We start from the raw sequence: 21,832 nt of genomic DNA on the forward strand, positions 1-21,832 counted from the left end.
CACATTTTACAACAAAGTCAAGCAGTTTTCCTGAATTGCTATCATTTAACTCATCATCTGTTACTTTGATCACATACACAGTGTACCCTAATTTTATTCTTCATACACGCAGCACTCCAAAACATTCGACATTTATAAAACTAAAATGTACTTCTAGTCCTTAATTGAAAAGGGACTAGAATTTGAATTGAGTGAAGAAGTCTAAAAGCAAGCATTCTATGTGCCAGTTTGTTGTTAACTGTCAAGAAGGTGTATACTGTATAATACTTGCAACTGTCATAATGTTAAATGTTTCATAATGGATTTGTCAAAGCACAATCTTACCCACCTGCTGGAGCACAAACTCTTGGTGACAGGATACTTTAGAAGTGATCATCTAACACTAGTAGTAATATTAGTCATTTTTTAAAATAAAAGTGTTCCTAAAGCTAACAATACTTTTGCAGAATTTAAATCCATTTCAAATAAAACTCACAATAATGAAGCCTTATTAAATTTGAGAATTAACCTGAAAATTTGTTAGGAACCAAGCCAGGATTTTATATTAAATGATGGTAAATTCCAGGTACTGAAGACAATTTGATTTTGTCTGAATTACAGTGTTTTTTGGAATGAAAGGATTTAATAGAAAATACAAAGTACTGCGTGATGACTCAAATCTACTATGTTTATGCCATGGCTGTATAAAGTGTGCCAAAACAGGATTTCAGCCTACTTTCGGGAATGAATAACTTTAAATGAACACCAGAGGATAAAAGTTCACATGCCACAAAAGCTATATGAAAAAGATATGCCTTTAAATTGTTTTACATCCTTAGTCAAAATAAGATTTTAGAGATCTGAGCTTAGTAAAAGGTAATGTTTGTTTTCAGTTATTTGACTAGAAGATTGTAATTATTTTACTCCACCAAAATATGTTTACTGAGTTATGTCATCACGGCCACCCACAGCTTTATAATGTATTTTGCTTAACATGACATCCTTAATACAATACTTTTTCAGTAATGTTAGGATATGCCAGGAATGGGCATCACATTTCTGCTGTAATCTACCTTTCACTGACCATGATACCATGCAAATAAACAATATAGGAATTCCTCTACAGACCCTGTCCCTGACATCCACCCTGTAGACAGAAACATTGACATCATCTGCAACATGAGTGTTGAAATGAACGTATATGGTGGCACATTCAAGCATGAATGACACTCATGTTTTACCAGTGCTATGCATGGCTCCCAAAGAACATTCTTTTAAATACCAACAGTCAAAGTATTCATCTAGACAAATGGGACATACGAAATTTAAACCATACTTGGGATTCTCAAAACAATTTCTGAGAAGCGACCTAAAATATTTGTGGGGATACTGGCACATAAACTACATCACAGTTAACCAGACAGGGCAATGAGGTTCAGCATCAATTTATTCTTCTAAAGATGTGAAGGCAGCACCACAGGCATCAGCTGTAAAGCTACACAAGCGGTGCAGGCCTCGTTTATAGCTTATCTGAAGCTGAGGTGTTTCTTTAAGATGTCTTATGCTTTCAGATCTGTGTAACTGCACCCCATGAGAACTTCATGCAGTTCCAGCAGTAATGTTGCAATCCGCTAATAGCAGCTGGAGCGCACGGATGCGCTGCTGACAGATGGGGGTCACACTGAATGCACAATGAATAATAAGGAGACCTTTAAGCAAGACGTATGCGGTGTCTGACAATTTCTGTATTACTCTAGCACAGATACTCATAAGATGAGCATAACAAACATTCTCTTTGATAAATTCACATTGTATTTTTTTTTAATTTAAAACACAGCCAAGTATATCTGAAGGGAAGCTTTAGGAAAACGAACTTATGTGTTACTCCTTCTAGATAATATTCATGCATGAAACAGCAGCTTCCTGCTGCCTTCAGAGATAAATCAGCTTGCACTGCAATCCTCCACTTCCTAGAGACAGGGCAAGAATGGCTTTCCTTTTTCCACACCTTGCTGTGACAGTGGGAGAGGTGTGATTTAGAGGCTTGCTCCCAGCATTCATCATATCTCACAGTGCAGTCACTCATTCGCTCCATTGACATAAATGTCAGTCTACCTTCTGACCAACTCATTTCAAGAAAAAAAAAGACCAAAATTAACCTTAAGGAGGCAAAGCCAGCATCATCCAATTCTATCCAAATTGAAGCTTGATTACCACACAAAATGCTTCCCCCAAGTTAAATACAATAGAGCCAAACAATTACAATGGTAAATCTGATAAATGTGGCAAGGTGTTGGTGTACAGGAGCAGCTTGCTAGATACGTGCTATTTTCTCTGTAACACACATTCTGCTTCTGTGACAGATTATTCTTTCTCTGTACAGGGAGGGACTTTGAAAGCAATGCAGAAAAGAGTCTTCAGGCAATGTCTACCAACACTTTCTTAAGGATGTCATCACAGTCCTTGTCTAACTTGCATTTTTGAAAAGAGAACAAAAGGAGATTCTTGATCTGCATCCCTTTCTTAACACAGAGGTGTCATACTTTACGTACTGTATATAAAAAGGAAACTCACACACTTTAGAAAAAATCATGGCTGAGGGCTGAGTTTTTATGTAGAAAAGAAATGAATGTGACACTGCCAAAAGGTTTGCTAAAAGCACATAACAGAGCAATATCATCTGAATCTGAATCATATGAATGGCATCTTATAAAAATGAGAGAAGTACAAAATCAGTTCAGATAAACTTGGTATGGTATGGAAACAAGATAAAACTTCAGGTAATTCAAATCAATCAGAGATTAGAGATGTCATTGTAATGTTGGTGTATCACAACTGTGTCACCCCTGAACAGCTCCAGAACACATCATTTAGGGTAGCTATTGTTCATGACACCCAATGCACATTTTTCTGTTGCTTACAAAGCATGTCGCATGAGATCTTCAGCTTCTTAAAGGTAAAGCTCCATCATAACTGTGTCTTTCAGTACAGGAGGAAACTTAGAGGAAAAGGAGAATGGGACAATTCAGTCATGAAGCACCTGGACATCATGGGGGAAAACAGTGATCTCAAATTATTTGTTAAAATCTGGTTCTAGTCTCAATTGAGACTATTTAAACTAAATTAAAAGAAATGACATGCTCAATATCATGCTGCCAACACACTAGTTTTGGAATTCAACACAGAATTGTGGTGCGTGAGCTCCTTGTCACTCCACTACTGTTGCAGTGACAATTAGAAGTCTGCTTATAGAATGGACAAGGGATGTTAAAATTCTAACAATATCTGGGATTTCTGACTGACAGTGATGCTGCTGCAAAGAGACACTTCGTTCAAATCCTGATTAAGCGTTCCAATAGAAAACTACAAAATCATTGTAATCACAGACCTTTGGTATCTGCATTTACTATGTAGAAAACACTTACATAAAGCAACAATAATGATAATGAAGAAAATTATCTAACGGCAAAAGAACAGGAAGAGGAAGCAAAAACCTAAATTTTGTTATCCTCATCATTGCCTTTCATATCCTTACAAGCAATGCAATTAACTCATAGGTACAGCATGCAGATAAAGCTAACAAAACCTCAAGCAATACATGCTTTGTTTGTATTCAGCTGTTCCTGTGATGACCTTAAAATGCACCCATATCGGCACACAACACATTGACACACTCAAGCACAATGTCACTATACTGGCAAGTCTCCTAGAAATTACAAGTATTGAAGTACAAAATGTCAAAATACCCAATAACCCAATAATTAAGATATAATATAGTATAGAATACAAATAAAACTGTAAAAGACCACTGTGTGAATGTAAGTGAAAGAGGGACCCGATGAAGATTTGCAACTAAGGGGACATGCTTTCTTAACTAAGAACAGGAGACATTTCTTTACACAACAGGGTGTAGGGGTATGGAACATGCTACCCAGCCACACTTTTGAAACCGCCACAGTGGAGGGGCCAAAAAGGTTACAAATAAAAGGAGGTTTTCCTTTGTTATAATGGAAAATTCATAAGAGCTACATTATCTAAAAGACTGGACTGAAAACACAACAATATAAAAAATAATTAGGCTAAACATTTATTGTTTAATCAATATAAACAGCAGATGCAACCAGTCACTGCGTATATATGAGGTTGCTAAGAAAAGCTTGGTGGCTTTTGGATAATGCTCAAAACACATCCTCCCTCCTTTTTATTAACAATGGTGCCTGGAATTCCAGTTACCATTTCTGATAATGATATCATTCTCAGAAAGCTCTGAGTCATGTTTGGGAATTAATTAACTCCAGAACTAGTGCAATTTAAACAACGTTTAAACCACTTCAAAATCACCCTGTGCTATACGCTTGTCATCTGTGCAAGTGATGCCTCAGGACAGGTTCAAGAGACTGGTGGAAGCTTACTGTATTAGAAAAAGAAAACTGTAACCACTGACTTTGGACAAACTAATCTCACTGACGTAACATTTTACATTTAGACAACATTACTACTAATCAGTTAGCCACCCAGTCCTAAAGCAGATTAGAAAGAAAAAATGAACAAGAGTGATGATAACCACAGTCCCTAGGCACAAGTGGAGAGTAAGAAGTCATTGTTTTCTTTTTATCAAAATAAGGGCAGACATTCATACTCCTGGCACATAATTAAACATATTTAAGATGTTAAAATATAACCAAACACATGGTGCACACATTTTACATCAACAAAATCAGGTGTTTTATTATTATTATTGAAATTAAAGAAAATCAAGAAGGATGATTGCTTTTTTTCTAAACGTTTTTCCTTAAAGACTCCATGCTCAGTGGGATGTCCACAACACTTTTAGAGAAAATATCCTCACACCCAGCTATTAGAAACACAGTGAAAGTTTTGAGCTACCCAGACTGCACTGAAAAGTATTTTGTTTTTTAGGGTATCGATTGAACTGTTTAACTTTTTAGTCACCGTGGTATTAAAAACTAGTCACACTCATGTGTCTATAATACTGAAGGCTTTACAGATATGCAAAATGTAAAAAAATCTTCTCTGGTTCAACTGACCATTTTTATTTCAGTTATAATTTAAAATCAAAATTATTTTTTACTAACTGTTTAGTTACTGTTACATAAATAATCTATAGCTGAGCTGCAGGAAAAGAAAAGAGGAATGGTTGTCATCCCCCTGCCAACTCCTATTCCTTGAATCTTTCATCCGTAAATGTAACACATACCAGAATCTTTACATACTGTTGTCAATTTATATGTTGCATATCCACCACACTTATTTTTGTTTATCGTCTTAAACAGTTTTAATTTGGAATGCATGATAAAATAATCAACCCAGTTAAGGCAAACAAAAACTTGTGGCACACATGAAATAACAGAAGCTTGAAAGATGTTCTTATGATCTTTACCAGATTTGTATTGCCATATGTCACCGGAACAAAGGCTTAAAAATAAGCATTAACTTGAAAGCTGCTTCCTTGTGCCTTCCCCACAAAACCATGTCTATGTACACATATAAATATCAGACCTGTTGTTTCTTCCTGATTTCAGATATCACTAGCGTTCTATATAAAATACCTCCCTACAGGTGCATAGCTCAAGACAAACCAAGACCGTACGGCAGAGAAATGAACGAATTGGCCATGTAACAGCCATCTGAACTCACGGTATACACTTGATGGTCCATCCAGTCTATTTAAGGCAACAGCACCGTCTGAGGATCTCTCACTCGCCTCTGTCTGTTGAAATGTATCACTGGTATCAAGTGAAAGAGGAACAAGAGCTGTGGAGCTCTAATCCACTTCATATGCTAGCAGGCAACCACACTGGGTTGAATGAGAAAGACACTGGTATGAAGTAATTCATTTCTAGTGAGTCAATAGAGAGGGCCAGTTCAGTCTCTCATACAACCCCAAGGCCGGCCTACTACCAGTCTGAACGTGCTGCTTGTGTTCTGTCAGCTGGGGGGCGCCCTTCAAACAGACAAGGCCTGAACTCACTAAAACAGACACTTTTAAGTTGCTCTGGTAAAGCCTGCAATATTTTATTTCTTCTCTCTCTAGCAGAAGTGTGAAAATGAGCTAAATGCATGTTGTAAAAAAAACAAAACTTATAGTTACGTTTTAGTATACAAAATAGTAGACGTTTCACATTTTTTATTATTTAGATTAACCTGACACAAAACTAAAATGTGAACTATGCATTGCTTCACAGATTTATTACTGTATATGTATTGAGGTTATTATTAAAAAGTTTATTTTAATATATCTGTAAAGCTGCTAATGTGGACATAATTTGGAAATACACATTTCTCTCTCAAAGAAAATCTTTTGGGTGACTGAAGTAATAGTCTAGACTATTCTGCTTAAATCTGAACATGCAGATCATATCTCAATAATGTTATTACATACACTTGCTTTTCATATCACAAAATAGAATCCCAGACTATAGTAATAAAGCAGATTGTGGATCAAGACCTGAAGCATGAGCCAGAATTATGGATCAACATAGAATAATGAACTACAGAAGTACTTCATAAATGCAATTTAACAGCACTTACCTCCATCACATATACTGTAGAAGAGTGTTTACTGAATTTAGTTCAGTTCTCACATTAGTGACAATTCAGAAACTTACAGCTCCTGATATCCATCAAAACTGTCTGGCAAATTTGGTTTGCAGACAGAACTAGTGGGATAATCCTTTCATGGTTTTCTTTAAATTTTCAGAACCAATTACAGGTGGTTTAAAATTGTTACATTTGCACAGAATCAAAATCACTGCTTTACGAATGTGACGTCCATACACTTCACATCAAACTTATGATTTTAGCAATAAAGCCTGAAACAGACAAAAACACAAACAAGTGAACACTTGCATCGTACGCCTCATCGAGTTCTTGAAGGCTTTATCAAATACCACCCTTAATGCTCACTCAAGGGGGATTTTCTAAAACCTGCCGTTTGGTTATTCACTCATCCTATCACAAGACGGCGTAACTGGATCTCATCGAGATGACAACTGTTCCCGCTTCTTTGTGGAAATGATTCACGGGACAGGAATCCGATTCGCTGAAGTGACTCTGCAGCTGGATAATGAACCTTCTGAAGCTGGCAATAAAAACAAAGACCCCTCGTCACACGTGCCCCACTAACCATCAATTTCTGTCCTCTGAATCACCTGACCACACAATGACTCGCTCTTCTTCAATGCTTTTCATCTGGACCTCCCTGTGGCGCCAGAACTACTGCTAACTCCTCCGGGAGGGCTTCTCATCTCAAGCATGAAGTGAGTCAAGTTCCTGCCCTCAAGCTCATGTGGATACTGTGCCAGCTACTGCACTGAATCACCTGTCATCTACAGTATATCCCATTACTTCCTGCAGAACATGACCCTGAACCTTCACCTACTTTTACACCTCACTGCATGCCACTGCCTTTCATTAAACATAAATAAAACATAAAATAGCTGCATGTAAGATCTATGAAATGGACATTTCCTTCATCGATCTATTTGGCCTCAACGTTTGCCCATCTAAATTAAACACTTCAGAGAAAACATTAACAATAGCATCAAGCCAACGTTTCTGCACTATCTCTACATCACTTGGAGGCTCACACTACTTAATACTTGGATAATGATGAACACATTAAATCACCATGATTTCATTTGGGTTCTTGAAACTCCATTAATTTTTTACAAGTCCACTGAGTCCACTGAGGAGGGGGGTAGTGGAAGGAAGTCAGGGCTGCAGGTTTACAGGTTTATGTTAGCACTACGACAAATTAATCACAACCAGTAGTGACAGTCCCATGGCATCTCTGGAGATTCTGCTGTGAAGTTAAAGCAGCAATTCAGATAACATTGATGTACTGCATTTGTCAGATGTCTTCCCAGCATGTTCAAAGCACATAAGGAAAAATGAAACAAAAACCTACTTTTCAGTGTTCTTTCTTCATATACCCAAGTAGTTGCCAAACTCCAGTAAAATATGTATGCCCCTAAAAAAACAAAACAAAACAGCTACTAACTTTTCAGAATTTTTATTCAGGCTTAAACACTAAGGACATTGATGACAACATTGCAATATACATGAGGAAATTTGCAATATAGAATAATTCAGAGCTAGAAGCTGCAAAGTAACCGGTAGATTAAATTCTACGCTTACTTTTCCTTTATACTTTTCAGTGTGGAATTAATTTCTACTTGTTTGTTTCTGAATAATAGTTGACACTTCATGATTTCTCTTCTTTACACATGATGAGAGGCAGTCAAATTCCTAAACCCGCATGAACTGAAAGCTGGGCAAGACCCATGCACTCATGCACTTTTACGTGTAAAAACAGATGAAAACAAAAAACAACAGCGTTCTGAGCATGTGTGCTGCATGAGTTAACATGGTGAAGAAAATGACTTTTGAATAACCTGCAGACAACAATATACAGCTTCATGGTAGTGATTGCCTCTCTAAAGTCAGGAAATATACGAGAACTGTCTCCTTGTATTTTACTGCAAAACGTGCAGGTTCCACGTGAGCCATTTCATTACATCTTAGTGCTTCACATGAAAAAAAAAATCAAATAAAAGGTATTTACATGTGTGTTATATGCAGCCTACACAGTTTTCAGAAAAAAAAAATTAAACCAGAGATCCCCAGTCTTGGGGCTCAATTTTTTTTCTCTATCGTCTTCATCTTAAGACCTCTGAATTGGCTGATTAAATGTTAATACGAAGAGCTCAAGAATCCTCAACAGGTTTTCAGAAGTTGACTATTTCCAGTGGCTCGGACCAGATTATGTCCTGCCTTAAACACTGTAAAACACTATGCTTAACACTACCACCAGAGAAAAAGGTAGAACTCTTAAAATAAATAGTAGTGTCTATAACCGATAATCTGTTGAGCTTAGAATCATGATGTGAAACAAGGCGAATGTTGAGTTTTTTTTAAAGAAGCTTTAGTTAATATGGAGTGGCAGTATTCGGCAGCTCAGAGTCATCAACTATTCCACTACCATCAAATTCAGGGTCTTTACAGGAAATGGGAGCAAGGAAGAGTACACCCAGGATGGGATGCCAATCCATCACAGGCTACATACAGACACATACTCACACACACTCACACCAGGGCCAATTTTCACAGAAGCGCAGACAGAACCTGTAGGTCTTTGGACTGTGGGAGGAAACCAGACACACACACAAACCCCATACAGACAGCACCCCAGGGCCCAGCATTGCAAGGGCCACTTGCCATCGCTAACCACAGCACCACTGTGCTGCCCATACTGCATCTTATTGGGAGAAAACGTAAAAGAAGTCTTTCAATTTAAATCTCTTACATCAGTTTCAAAATGCTATGCAACGAAATAACCTGATTTTCAAAAGAACTCCAGAAGAATCAATGGTGTATGATGCACTAAACTTCAATCAGGCTTTTTTTAAAGACATTCCAAAGCTAATTTGCTGAATTGTAATGATCCAATACATCAACATTTATCATGACAGAGGCTAATGCAACTTCTTCATTACATTTCATAGTTGCGCTGAAGGTCAGTGATGAAACCTTTTTTAACTGACATAGTATTTGTTTTATGTTAAACGTCCATAGAAAGCACTGGCGTCCAGCCTTGATACAGTACGTTACATTAGTGGTACAGTTTACTACAGAGATAAAGCTTTGCACGCCAACCGAAATATAAAACCATCCTTCATCTCATGAAGTCTTCCTTTTCACAACAGGTACCACCATGTCAGCATTCCATTGCACGTGATTTAAATTCCAATTAAAATAAGAATTTCTACAGGCCGAGCTGGTTTCTAAAGAAAATAACTTCATGTTGCTGGTGATAGAGTAAGTCAAGCAGTCAGTACAAGTGGTGTTCCTACACCAAAGGATGAACAGTGAAACATGGACTAGAGCGCACAAGTGGAATCCTAGTGGAATTGCGTCTAAAAACAGGAGGCGATTCCTACTTACAAACCTTACAGTATATTCCAGGTTCTACAGCTCAATGATACAGTTTTACTACCAGTAACACAACCAAGCACAATCTCAGCATTGTGATTGGAATATGTATAACAGATACGTACTAGTGTTAAAACATAAAAGGCTTTATTTATACTTATAAATGTTGAGAATTGTAGTTAAAAAGTGTGTGAGACCTGAATTTCATCTTAGCATCTCTAATGTCTTCACTACATAATCTGCACATTAAAGCAAGGGACCTTGGCAAATAAACTCGCTGATTAAAACAGGACTGATACCAAAAACAAATCTCATCCAACTTTGTAAGACCTGAAAGCAGAAAACTGAAATGAACCCGTGATAAAGCACTCAGCTGGAGTTAAAGTTGGGGGATAGGGAATCCTGGATCAGTTTTGAATGTTTTTTTTAAGATGGATGGTTTAGATGTTTTCCATGTAATTTGAAATCAAGTTCCTCAGGTAGTAAGATGTCTACAATGATTCCTGAGGAAAAAAAACAACGCATCATGCAAGTGTAATTTAACAAAATCATAGGTTAGCGTAGAACGTCGAATCACACAGTTTGAACACCAATGAAAAATGGAAAAAACTGTGAGGTACTGTACTGCGTTCTGTTCTAAGGGCCAGGCACATCAACACGTTTGACAAAAACACAATCTATATTTTTTAATTATTTGGATTTTAAAATTTTTTACCTGACACAAAACTAAAACGTGCACTACGCATTGCACAGATTTATTACCGTCTTCATAGGGGTCAGTCCTTGTCTGCTCCAATGGTAAAGAGATGCCACCCTCTTCCTAGCTCACTTGCTTTCTAAGCCATTGAAATCATTCGCAGTAGAATGGCCTGTTGTGGAGAGCAAAGCTACTGGACCTGCATCATCATGTGATTATTTATACAGTTTTGCAGTGCTTTCTGGAACAAATCTAAAGAGATTCGCTAAAATACTAGCACAGACATAAAGGAATTAAGTGAAACTGAGGGATTCCTTTTTAAATGTCCTCCAGCCCCCTCTGTTCCGAGAGCAGTTTAGGTTTCTTTTGATCTCCTTACAGTGTTCATCTCCTTGACATTAACTCAGGAATGACATGTACCACGTGGCGCAGACACATATTCTGCCAAGATGTTTTATTTTTAAGTAGAGAGATCAGTTTTACTTTTTTTCTTCAGAAACGACTTACATTTTTCAAGAACTAAATAATAATGATGCCGTGGTTTGCTTAAACATCATGTAGAACGACACCTGACTTTTCAAGCACTTCATTGAGCCAAAAGAGTGAAAATAAATTAGAATTAAAAAAGGCTTCATTAGTGCTGAAAGCATTTATCATGAGAGACTTTCAGCCTCTGCTTTCCTGCCTTTTTTATTAAAAAGTAATGTGAGTAGATAAACAGTAGGCTATATTTACGAGTTGAGAAAGGATACAGTTCTAGAATTTTCTAAAGAGTGACAAACATCATGAAACAGACTAGGTATGCAGTATAATATTTACATATGTACCACAATTTCTTTTCTTTCTGCAGTGGATGACTAAATTACAGCTCATTTCACTCTGTAAAAGTTTTACCAACATGACTAACAAGACAGGCTATGTAGCTTTACTGCCTTATTAAATTGCTGTTTACATACAGTATTTTACTTTCAAGTATTACATTTTCAGTTGTTCTCATCTTTCAGAAAATGACTTCAAGAAGCTACAGTAGATAGTGGTCTCTAAAAACCATGTACATACAATACCAAAGTTGTGTGCTGCAATGAGCACTCCAAGTTTAAAACCTAAAAGTGAATGAGTGAGTGAGTGAGTGAGTGAGTGAGTGAGTGTCATGAAGACACTGGAGAGGCTGGTCTTATCCCACCTGAGACCCCTGGTCAGCTCATCACTGGACACCCTACAGTTTGCCTACCAACCCAGTGTTGGTGTGGAGGATGCGATCATCTACATGCTGCAAAGAGCCTACTCACACCTGGACAGGGCTGGCAACACTGTAAGGATCATGTTTTTCGACTTCTCCAGTGCCTTCAATACCATCCAGCCCTTATTTCTAAGGAGGAAGCTGGAGGAGATGCAAGTCGATGCCTCCACGACCTCGTGGATCACTGACTACCTGACAGGCAGACCACAGTCTGTGAGACTTCAGAACTGTGTGTCTGAACAGGCAGTGAGTAACACAGGGGCACCTCAAGGGACAGTTCTTTCTCCATTCCTCTTCACCCTCTATACTTCGGACTTTAAATACAACTCAAAGTCATGCCACCTGCAGAAGTTCTCAGATGACTCTGCAATTGTGGGATGTATCAAGGGTGAGCAGGAGGAGGAGTACAGAGGACTGGTCAGCAGCTTTGTGGAGTGGTGTGGGGTGAACCACTTGGAACTGAATGTAACAAAGACAAAGGAACTGGTGGTAGATTTCAGGAGGAAAAAGGTCAAACCTACTCCTGTCTACATCCATGGGAGTGGCGTGGAGATGGTGGACTCGTACAAGTACCTGGGAGTGTACATCGACGATAGACTGGAATGGTCTAAGAACATCGAGGCCATCTATAACAAGGGACAGAGCCGACTTTACTTCTTGAGGAGGCTCAGATCCTTCAATGTGTGTAGTAAGATGCTACATATGTTCTATCAGTCGGTGGTAGCAAGTGCCATTTTCTACGCAGTGGTGTGCTGGGGCTCTGGGATTAGAGCAGTGGATTCTAAAAGGCTGAACAAGCTCATCAGGAGAGCAAGCTCTGTCATTGGGTCTGACCTGGACCCCTTGGAGGTAGTGGCTGAGAGGAGAATGATGTCCAAACTAGAGGCCATCATGGACAACATCTCCCATCCCCTCTATGACAGGCTTGCAGAAATGAAGAGCACGTTCAGCAATAGACTGATTCATCCACGGTGCGACAGGGAGCGCTACAGGAGGTCATTCTTGCCTTCTGCCATAAGACTGTACAACGCATCCACCTTGTGTCTGGGCAGAGGCAACATCGACAGTGACCTGTTTCTGGACTGAACGCATCTACACATCTACTGCTACATCTGTTCTCTTTCTTTTTCTTTTTCCCCTGTTACAACCGTTTTTTGTGCAATATATGCCAGGGACCTGTGCAATACATTTATATCTATATTTACATCTATATTTATATTCATTCTGTGTACTGTTCTGTTCTAGTTTGTTCTTTGTGTGTCCGGACTGTGAGTAACTCTTGTATTGTATTGTATTGTATGTATTGTATGTATTGTACTATTATTATATAATTGGTTACACTGTGGCTGTGTTGTGTGTGTTAAGCTGCTGTTGCACTGCAATTTCCCTCAGGGGATCAATAAAGTATCTATCTAAAAAACTTTCATTATAATTATAACTTTTTGAGTCCTTAATTCTTGATAGCTATGATGGCTAATTTTTTAACAATTTTGGGGATTTCCTAAGGGAAAAAAACATTTCTTTCTTTTTTAAGAGAATAATATACTACAATTATCTCATATCAATACAAATGTTGCATATCAAATAAAAGCATCTAGTTTATCTCTTTAGTTGGGAATGTAAAATCCAAGAACAAAAATAAACAATGATTTGTAAAAGGAAATAAGGAGACACAATAAGGCCTAGATAAGTTCTGAATTATTCTGAAGTTCTGAATATGTTCAGCATTATCATTACATCTATTTTTTAAAATACCAGTCCTTGAATTGTTTAAGTTGTTTTAGTAGACTCTATTCCTACTACTTCCTCCCCCCCAAAAACATTCTGTTATTTAAATGCAGTATCCATATGCTCCATGCCCATTTTCCAAAACTGGTTTGAGTGGTGAGAGCTTGAGTTATAAAAATGAAACTAGTGCCTGTATGTCTTTTGCTTTCTTAATAAAAATCCTTTATGGAATGCAATTTTGTCTTAGCCTTCCTCACTGAATCCTGACATTCACTAAAGTATTTTAGCCAGAAAGAAAAATATTGAGATACAGCAAAGATTAATCTGACACTTTCATAGGAAAAAGACCATGCTGTACAAGGCAATTCACTCCATATCTTTTTCTGTCTGGTTAATTAAATAGATTGAGGTAATGTCTGCTTTAAAATTAATTCCATTAAATCACTCAGTATACAATGCCCATTCTAATGTATCACCTCTACACCTACTCCTAGTTAGAAGTTCACGGCCGTTCAGTCTAAGTACTGACTATTGCTAGCACTGTGGCCAGATCTCAGTTTATGGAAACTGAGCATGCCACATGAGACATGATGTGCTCAATCTTAATGCTATTATTGAAAGAATTGAGTTTTTCGCACTTTCACGATTACTGACTCACAGTTACAGAAACTGTAAACATCTCCACTAGATCCTTTCAGTAACTGTATGGTATTCACTTCAGTTCAGGTCCACTGCCTGTCTGAGGAGACGCAGCACTAGCATAGTTATATTTAAGACAACTTTAAACTCGTGAGTAAGTTTAGATCCAAAAAATAAAAACACAAATAAAAGTAAAGCACTTCAAATGGATTGTGATTTACTGTTAATAAAAGAATTACATATGCCACTGAAGTATAAAACCCCACCAATACCCAACATTTAATCTACTAAAAAGCAGTTGAAATTGAAAGCAGGTTTGACGTTGGAAACGGACCAAAGAGAATGACACGACTCATTCATGGAATATTCAGCACTGACCGAGACATGCTTCAGTCCTGCTTATTTTTACTGAAAACCCATTCATCCCACCAAATGGAAGTTCAGGACTAACTAGTTTTAAAACCGGGGTGCAAATATTTCTGTCTGCAGCTCCATAGAACTTTTTAAATGATGCTCACAATTTGTGAGTAAAAAACATCACATGATCAGACAATCGCTATTGGTGTTTATTGGGGGCAGTGGCTTTAATCTGTAGCTCCAAAATATCAATGTTTTAAGATAATATATTATGGTTTTCATCAGGATTTGTGGGATTAAATAAACTCAAAGCTGGCTGGCGGATCCTTGTAATAATCCCTGGAACTAGCCTCATGCCTGTGAGTTTGATGTGTTGTCAACTGGTGTCATTTTGGTCATTTTGTACAAGTGTACAAAAAAGTTTAAAATATCCCATCCCCCCCCCCCCAAGCTGATTAAAAATGGTCATTTCAAACTGAAATGTAACAAGCAAAATAATTTTCCAACTCCAAAAAATATTTACCACATTTAAAGCTGCAATTTCCCTCACGAGATCAATAAACTATCTATCTAAAGGAATCCTTATATTCCTGTAAAACTCTTGAACGTGAAGATACAGATAAATTAGAAGGCAGTAAAAATGAAGCCTCATGGTCACAAAAGCAACAACACACAGCACCTTAAATAACATTCAAGGAAAAGAAGCCTTTATATTGGTTTATTGTAAGATGATTAACTACCATGTCTATCATTGCTGCAAACCGGAGACTTCAAATATTGGAGACCTTATCTCAAACCAAGTCTTTAAACCTTCATTGCACATCTGAAAATGACAGAAAGATACTTCAAGTAGGATTATTACAGGTGGTATAACGTGGTCGTAGAGGGGACATGAATTCTCCTGGGATTTCCAATCTAATGTGAAAGGCAATTCAAACCAACAGTTATCAGTAAAAAGGAATAAATGTGCTAAGTGCTTGCTTGACTGCTTTCTCCTTTTCAATTTACAGAATTATTACACAAGTAATTAATTGATGTGCACTATTGGGGGATATGGACCAAGACATTTGGCTCTAGTAAAGGTTTATAAGCATTAGGCCAAATCACCAACCAGTTTTCTAAAGTAAAGATTATTAATCGCTGCCAGATCTTTTATTTTACCTTTAGTCTTACTAGTTCTGAGTATTCTTTATAAGGACCCCAGCCTTGAACCATGATGCCTAGCCTTGTATTTCCAGGAAATCACCAAGAAAACCGGGCTAGACAGTAAGATACTTTAGTAATGATGACTGTTGTTCCCAGAAGGCTGATTCATTCATAAATTCAAACCTGGCAGCTTAAATTTAACAGGAAATAGGGACCAACATATCCCAAAATGTGTGTGGTTTAATGTATTTTTTTCCCCTCTTATAAATACACTAATTCCAGATTGTTATTTCATGGTCAATGTTACAGGGAAGTCTCAAATAAGCCATAAAACATTCATAATAAGCAACAGCTGTTATAAAAGTAATCAACTCATTATGACACACTTGTGAGAGGGTTGCACTTCTTTTTGGTTTTCCTTTCTGTCTGCTGAGATCATGACCAACAGTACAGTGCAGAAGTTTACCTTTTAAAGAAGAAACATGGCGTGCTTCTTCTTAGAAGATAGAATTGAATTACTGGAATTCAGAAACAATTTTTTCCAATGTCGTCTGCTGAAATTTTACAGGGTACTGCTTTTACAAGGTATTTGCAAAAGAATTCCAAGATGAAACTGAAACTGATTTTAAACATTTTGATATACATAAATAATTTGACGTTTTAGACTCTGGACCCTATTTTGTCTACATGTCATGTAGAGGCAGCTTGCTTTTCAGCAGGTTTAACCTTTTCCATTCATTTACATTTCAAGCCATGGAGAAGCAAAGGAGAAACAGTCACAAATCTGAAACTGAATCTTGTGAATTCTGTCACAATTCTATCCCAGATGAAATTAAAGGTAACAACTGCAGACTAGAACGATTCCTTCTTACTAAATGAAATAAGAAGAGATTTTCGTCTGTCCTGTTTTTGGAATTAAAAACAGAGGTTTTATTGTTCTTGCTTCCCTGGTTTCAATTTAGTTGATTTATTCAGAGCATTTAACTGGAAATAGCATCATGTGATGCTAGTCAGTTAGGTCATCAGCAAGTCTCAGCGGTCAGCAACTGTATGCACTTGCACACATTGAAATCTGGGGTAACCTGTATCAGTTCATAACGTGAAACAACTAAACCTCAGCCTGTCTTGCTTGCTTTGTCACCCATAGCTTAAAGGCCAAAGGTCTCTTGTACTGTAGCCATTTGTTTCAACTTCATCAAACTGGCTGTGCAGTTGTTTTCAAACTCTGCTCAATGCATTGCTTCCTATCTTTGTAAATTTGTGCCCTTGGGCCATTATTTTATTCTTATGTCTAAACCATCCCTTAGGCCAACTTTACCTATAACTTTTACAGTAATGAACAGCCGAGTCAAATCCATCTGAAACTTTTGTTCTGTTTAGGACTACAGAGATTTAGTTCTTTTAGTCTGTCTACATGCAAAACATGGTATAGAGCAGCAACATTTTATAACATACTTGTATACATAAAACATATATGTGTACTTCATAACAAAGTATACTTTCTAAAAAGTGAACACAACATAAAGTGAAAAACTAAAATTCATAACAATTTTTTTTTACTATTTATGAAACATTAAGAGCATAGAATAGATGGAAAAATCTTCTGTATTCCCACAGATACAGTAATCCTATCAAGACATCATAAGTACACCTTTGACTTTCAAGTATGATTAATCACAGTGAGGCTGGAAAACAATAACAATGCTATTTTTTAAGCAATTCAAATTATTTTTATGTTTTTCTATGTAAGTGGTCCAATGCTGTGTGACAAAATAGAACTGAAAATTAATAGACCTTTCAGATGAATCACCCCACCTACCCACCTTTCTTTCCTGATACTTACTTCTGCTGACATGGATTTCACCACCAGATGCTGCTATGGCTCTAAACAGCATGGCCAGTTCAGTTCATACACTTACCCTGTCTTTACTCGACACCTGTTACACAGGCCAGCCAAGGTCAGTATAAGACTCCCTGTGACCCTAAAATCACATGACTCACCTTGTTCGCTGCACTGTATTGTGAAGCCCTTTCTTTCTATTGTCCGGTCCTCAAAGTGCAAGTAAGGCGATAATTGGACTTTTATTATATGCGGACTGAAATATAGTAAAAATTTCACATCTACCCTCCGACCTCTGAAGGCAAAACAAAAAAAGAGCGATGATTATGTAAATCAAGATGTTACAGTATGAAAGTAGCCTGAAGCCTGTGCTGTACTTTCCATTTCAAACGCTCAGCATCAAACAGAGGCCACATATAGTGCCTTGAAGTAGCATTCAGCCCTTCCAATCATTTCCCATTTCTTTTAAATTGAATTATTAGTGATGTATACACATTCAGGGTAGCACAGTGGCACAGTGGTTATTATTGCTGTTTCACAGTGCTAGATTACGGTGTTCAATTCTAGATTTGGGGTGCTATCTTTGTGGATTTTGTATGTTCTCCCCTTATTTGTACGGGTTTCCTTCAGGTGCTCCGGTTTCCTCCCAGAGTCCAAAAACATACCGATATCTAAATTGGCTTCTGGGAAAATTGTCCCTAGGTGTGAGTGTGTGCATGCTTGTGTCTGTGCATCTGCCCTGTGATGGACTAGCATCCTGTCCAGGGTGAACCCTGCCTTGTGCCCGTTACTTGTTGGGATAGGCTCCAGCTCCTTGTGACCCTGAACTGGGAGAAGCAGTTAGACAATGGGATGGATGTTATACACATTTAAATATTTTTAATCAAATCTTGGACAATCAAACTGAATGTTTCTTGGTGAAAGAATTCAGATGTCAGCAAACACTACAGAAAACATGAAAATCTTAAATAGGTCGATTAAAAAAATCGACATCGATACTTGGTAGAAGCTCCTTTGATGGCAGTTATAGCCCCGAATCTTTCTGAATAAGGTGCTGCCAACTTTAGACACTGGGATGGTCCAGTCTTCTTCCTTGTAAGCTTGCCCAAGCTCTGTCAATTTACTTGGCGACCACTGATGGACAGCAGTTTTCAAGTCTCATTTTCAAGCACAACGGAAAACGTTCTTCTTGTTATACACTCCAGTATAGCTATGGCCTTGTGTTCTGTTCTCATGGTAGTGCTAAAATATAGATTTTCATTTAGGTTCTAGGTCCACAGAAATCTGAAAGCAAGATTTGCTCTATTCATTTTACCCTCAATCTTGACAAGCTTCCCAGTCCTTGCAGATGAGAAGCAGCCCCATCACTTGATTAACAGCAAGGACGGTGTTGACTACGTGATGTACTGTGTTAAGTTTCTGCCAATACAGCTTTGCATTTAGACTAGAAAGTCCCAACTTTGTTTCACCTGACCACAAAAGCTTTTGCTACGTTTGCAGTATCACTTAAGAGATTTTTTGAAAACTCCAAGTAACAAAGCATTCAGGGAATTTAGAAGGTTTATTCCAGTAAACAGATGCCAACTATTTTTCATAGGTTTTCTTAACTTCTTTCCTCATCTCAGCCATTAAACTGTAGCTCTTTCATAGTCGCATCACAAACCTGTCTCTTCCTTGCCCGGTTGGTCCAATGAGGAACAAACTTATATAAAGCAGTATCTGGGGCAGTTTCATCGTACCACCATCTCTTTATACTTAACCTCATTGTGCTCAAAGGGATATTAAATATCACAGAAATATGTATGCATACATCATGATCTGAGACTTTGCAGAACTTTATCACTCAGTTGTTTTGAAAGCTCCTTGCTCTTCATGGCTGAAACATTGTCTGTAATTCACTACCTGACTGAGTGACCTTACAGAAACAGATGTATTTGTTCTAAAATCATTTGAACCACTATTTCTGCACATAGATGGAGGCCATTCAACTATCTGTGGAACTTGTCAAAGTAATTTTGTTGCCAACGGTGCTTCTATCAAGTATTGACTCAAAGGATCCCCACAGTCCTAAGATAGAGTGGTAATTGGCTTCTGGGAAAATTGGCTCTGGTGTCTGTGTGTACACCACAATGGACTGGCATCCCCTCCTGGGTGTATCCTGTTTTGCACCCATTGCTTTCTGGGATAAGCTCTGGCTCCCCCAAGACTTTGTACTAGATATAGTAGTTAGAAAATGGATGTATGGGATTTCATTGGAGGGGGTGAATATTTTTGCCAGAAACTATACTTTTGCAAATGTCACAACCCAGAAAATCTGTACTAATTCACATGCAAGTTTTCAAGCTGTATGGACGACAAAATCCCTCTACTAGGAGTAAATAAGGTTGACATTAATCCATTACATTTTCCACCATACTCCTTAAAATCATTTTAAACTACAGTGCAACATAAGCCTTTGTGATCATCAATTTAACATCATTTCAACAATGAACTAACACGAGAAAGCTTCTTTTTCAGGAGGTTAAACAAGTGTGGTGCTTATCCTCCTACATAGCTTACATGAGTAATTACATCAGAAACAGTAGCAACGGTTTCCTACAAATGCCTTTTGAGTGCATTACCTAGATTTTAAGCAAAGTAGCACAGCACTGTACCGATTATTATTGGTGCTTTTAAGAAATTTTAATTCCAGAACTTGCCTTCTGAATTATTATTTGACCAGTCAGAAATTTGAAGATGATAAAATACAACTGAGACTTTTATACATGCCTTTGTTCTGTAAAAGCTGGATATAAAACAATTTGCTTCATTTTCTACAATGTCACTTTTTATTAGATTCAATAAGTAATAAAAATGCTCCAGTTTGTGCATTTATATTTCAGTAAGAAAAATATTTATTAATAATATACTGCTTAGGTCAATAGAAAGATGTATGTATTCATGTACATATATAAAAATGGGCTTATTCCATGCTGAAAAGAGAAGAGAGAAAAACACGTTTCCCTCACACCTGCAGAAGGCTTCACAGCCAAAACGTTGTGTTTTCTTTCTTCTCTTTTCAGCATGGAATAAACCTATTACTTGTTCCTTTGCAGACTACGCATGCTAACGCAGCTACCCACCTGAACATATATAAAATGTAAAGGGCAACTCTTATCCAACCAAAGGCTCTGAGCCTCCATGTACTAATAACCTTTGCCTCCAGATTTTTGGACTAAATGCAAAAGGCCTTTTTTATTTTCTGTAACAGCATTTCATTGCCTGTAAACTGCAATACATAAAATATTCACAACCAAAGTGTAGAAAAAAATAAATGCAGAAAGGAATGCTCTGAATACTAAGTGAAGCAGTTCAGTCAAAAGCATTTTTCTAAGTCACCAATAGATTTACAATGTCCTCATAAATATATAATAAACTGAATAATAAGACGGTAAAGATGTAATAAACTGTGAAAATGCATGCGATTAGCACTAAATGCAATAATATGTCCTCCAAATGTCTCCTAATGAAGAAAGTTTTGACTTGTCTGTACCAGCACACGGAGACTAGAAATCTAAGCTCCCTCATGAGCCATTGCACACACTACGCAAAAGATTTTAAAAAATGCATTAATGCCTTCCATTCCACTACATTACATGTGCTAGTAAAACTATGTTTAATGTTCAGGAAATACCACATTCTCCAAATGAAACAACAGAAACAGATGAGCTTATTTAACCAAATACCCACTATAAAATATGTTAATTAACAATGGTAAGAACTCATCTTAGAAATAAGATCTTAACTGATGAATGGGAAACAGGTTTTACAGTAAATATTATCTATTGCGTAATTTGAAAATATGGTGAACACCAAGATTTTATATATATTTATTTTCGTCCTAAACTGACAATAAGAGATTCTCGTCAAGCGAACTTACAGTTTCTGCCACTATTTCATATTCTCTTGATCAGATGTGTCCGCCCCAGCACCAGAGTAGCTGTGAGTAGAGAAGCAGTGAGTAAGTGACTGCTAGTGCAATACAATGTTCTTTTTCTCTGGTATACTCCCTCCCTCTCCCTCTCTCTCACTCTCACTCTGTACTTCATGAATGAAATAGGAACATGACTCATGATGTTTTTCACAAAGCAGATTGCTAATGTCTTTTTAATTCCATTCCAATTATTGTTCTTTTTTCTCCCATACCAATGAATGATACAGTAAAGCAAAAAGAATTTTCAAAAGGCAGGTGTGGTCCATCTGCAAGGTACAT

At 37.4% G+C, this 21,832-nt stretch overlaps 1 long non-coding RNA gene across 3 annotated transcripts in view; it reads right to left on the minus strand.

The window, feature by feature from the left end:
• Window positions 1-21,832, minus strand: part of LOC148655154 (uncharacterized) — a 103,260-nt gene that overhangs the window by 16,592 nt on the left and 64,836 nt on the right. Inside the window, exon 2 of one of the 3 annotated variants that reach the window (XR_015941198.1) lies at window positions 21,500-21,559. The exons of 1 other annotated variant lie outside the window; for it this stretch is intronic. This is a non-coding gene — a long non-coding RNA (uncharacterized LOC148655154). Of the gene's footprint in view, window positions 1-7,909; window positions 11,344-21,499; window positions 21,560-21,832 lie in introns of those variants that run through there. One more of the 3 variants, XR_015941197.1, reaches the window with a different exon arrangement.

The sequence above is a fragment of the Lepisosteus platostomus genome, chromosome 9 (assembly GCF_059453375.1).
Source record: "Lepisosteus platostomus isolate fLepPlt1 chromosome 9, fLepPlt1.hap1, whole genome shotgun sequence".
Lineage (NCBI taxonomy): Eukaryota > Metazoa > Chordata > Actinopteri > Semionotiformes > Lepisosteidae > Lepisosteus > Lepisosteus platostomus.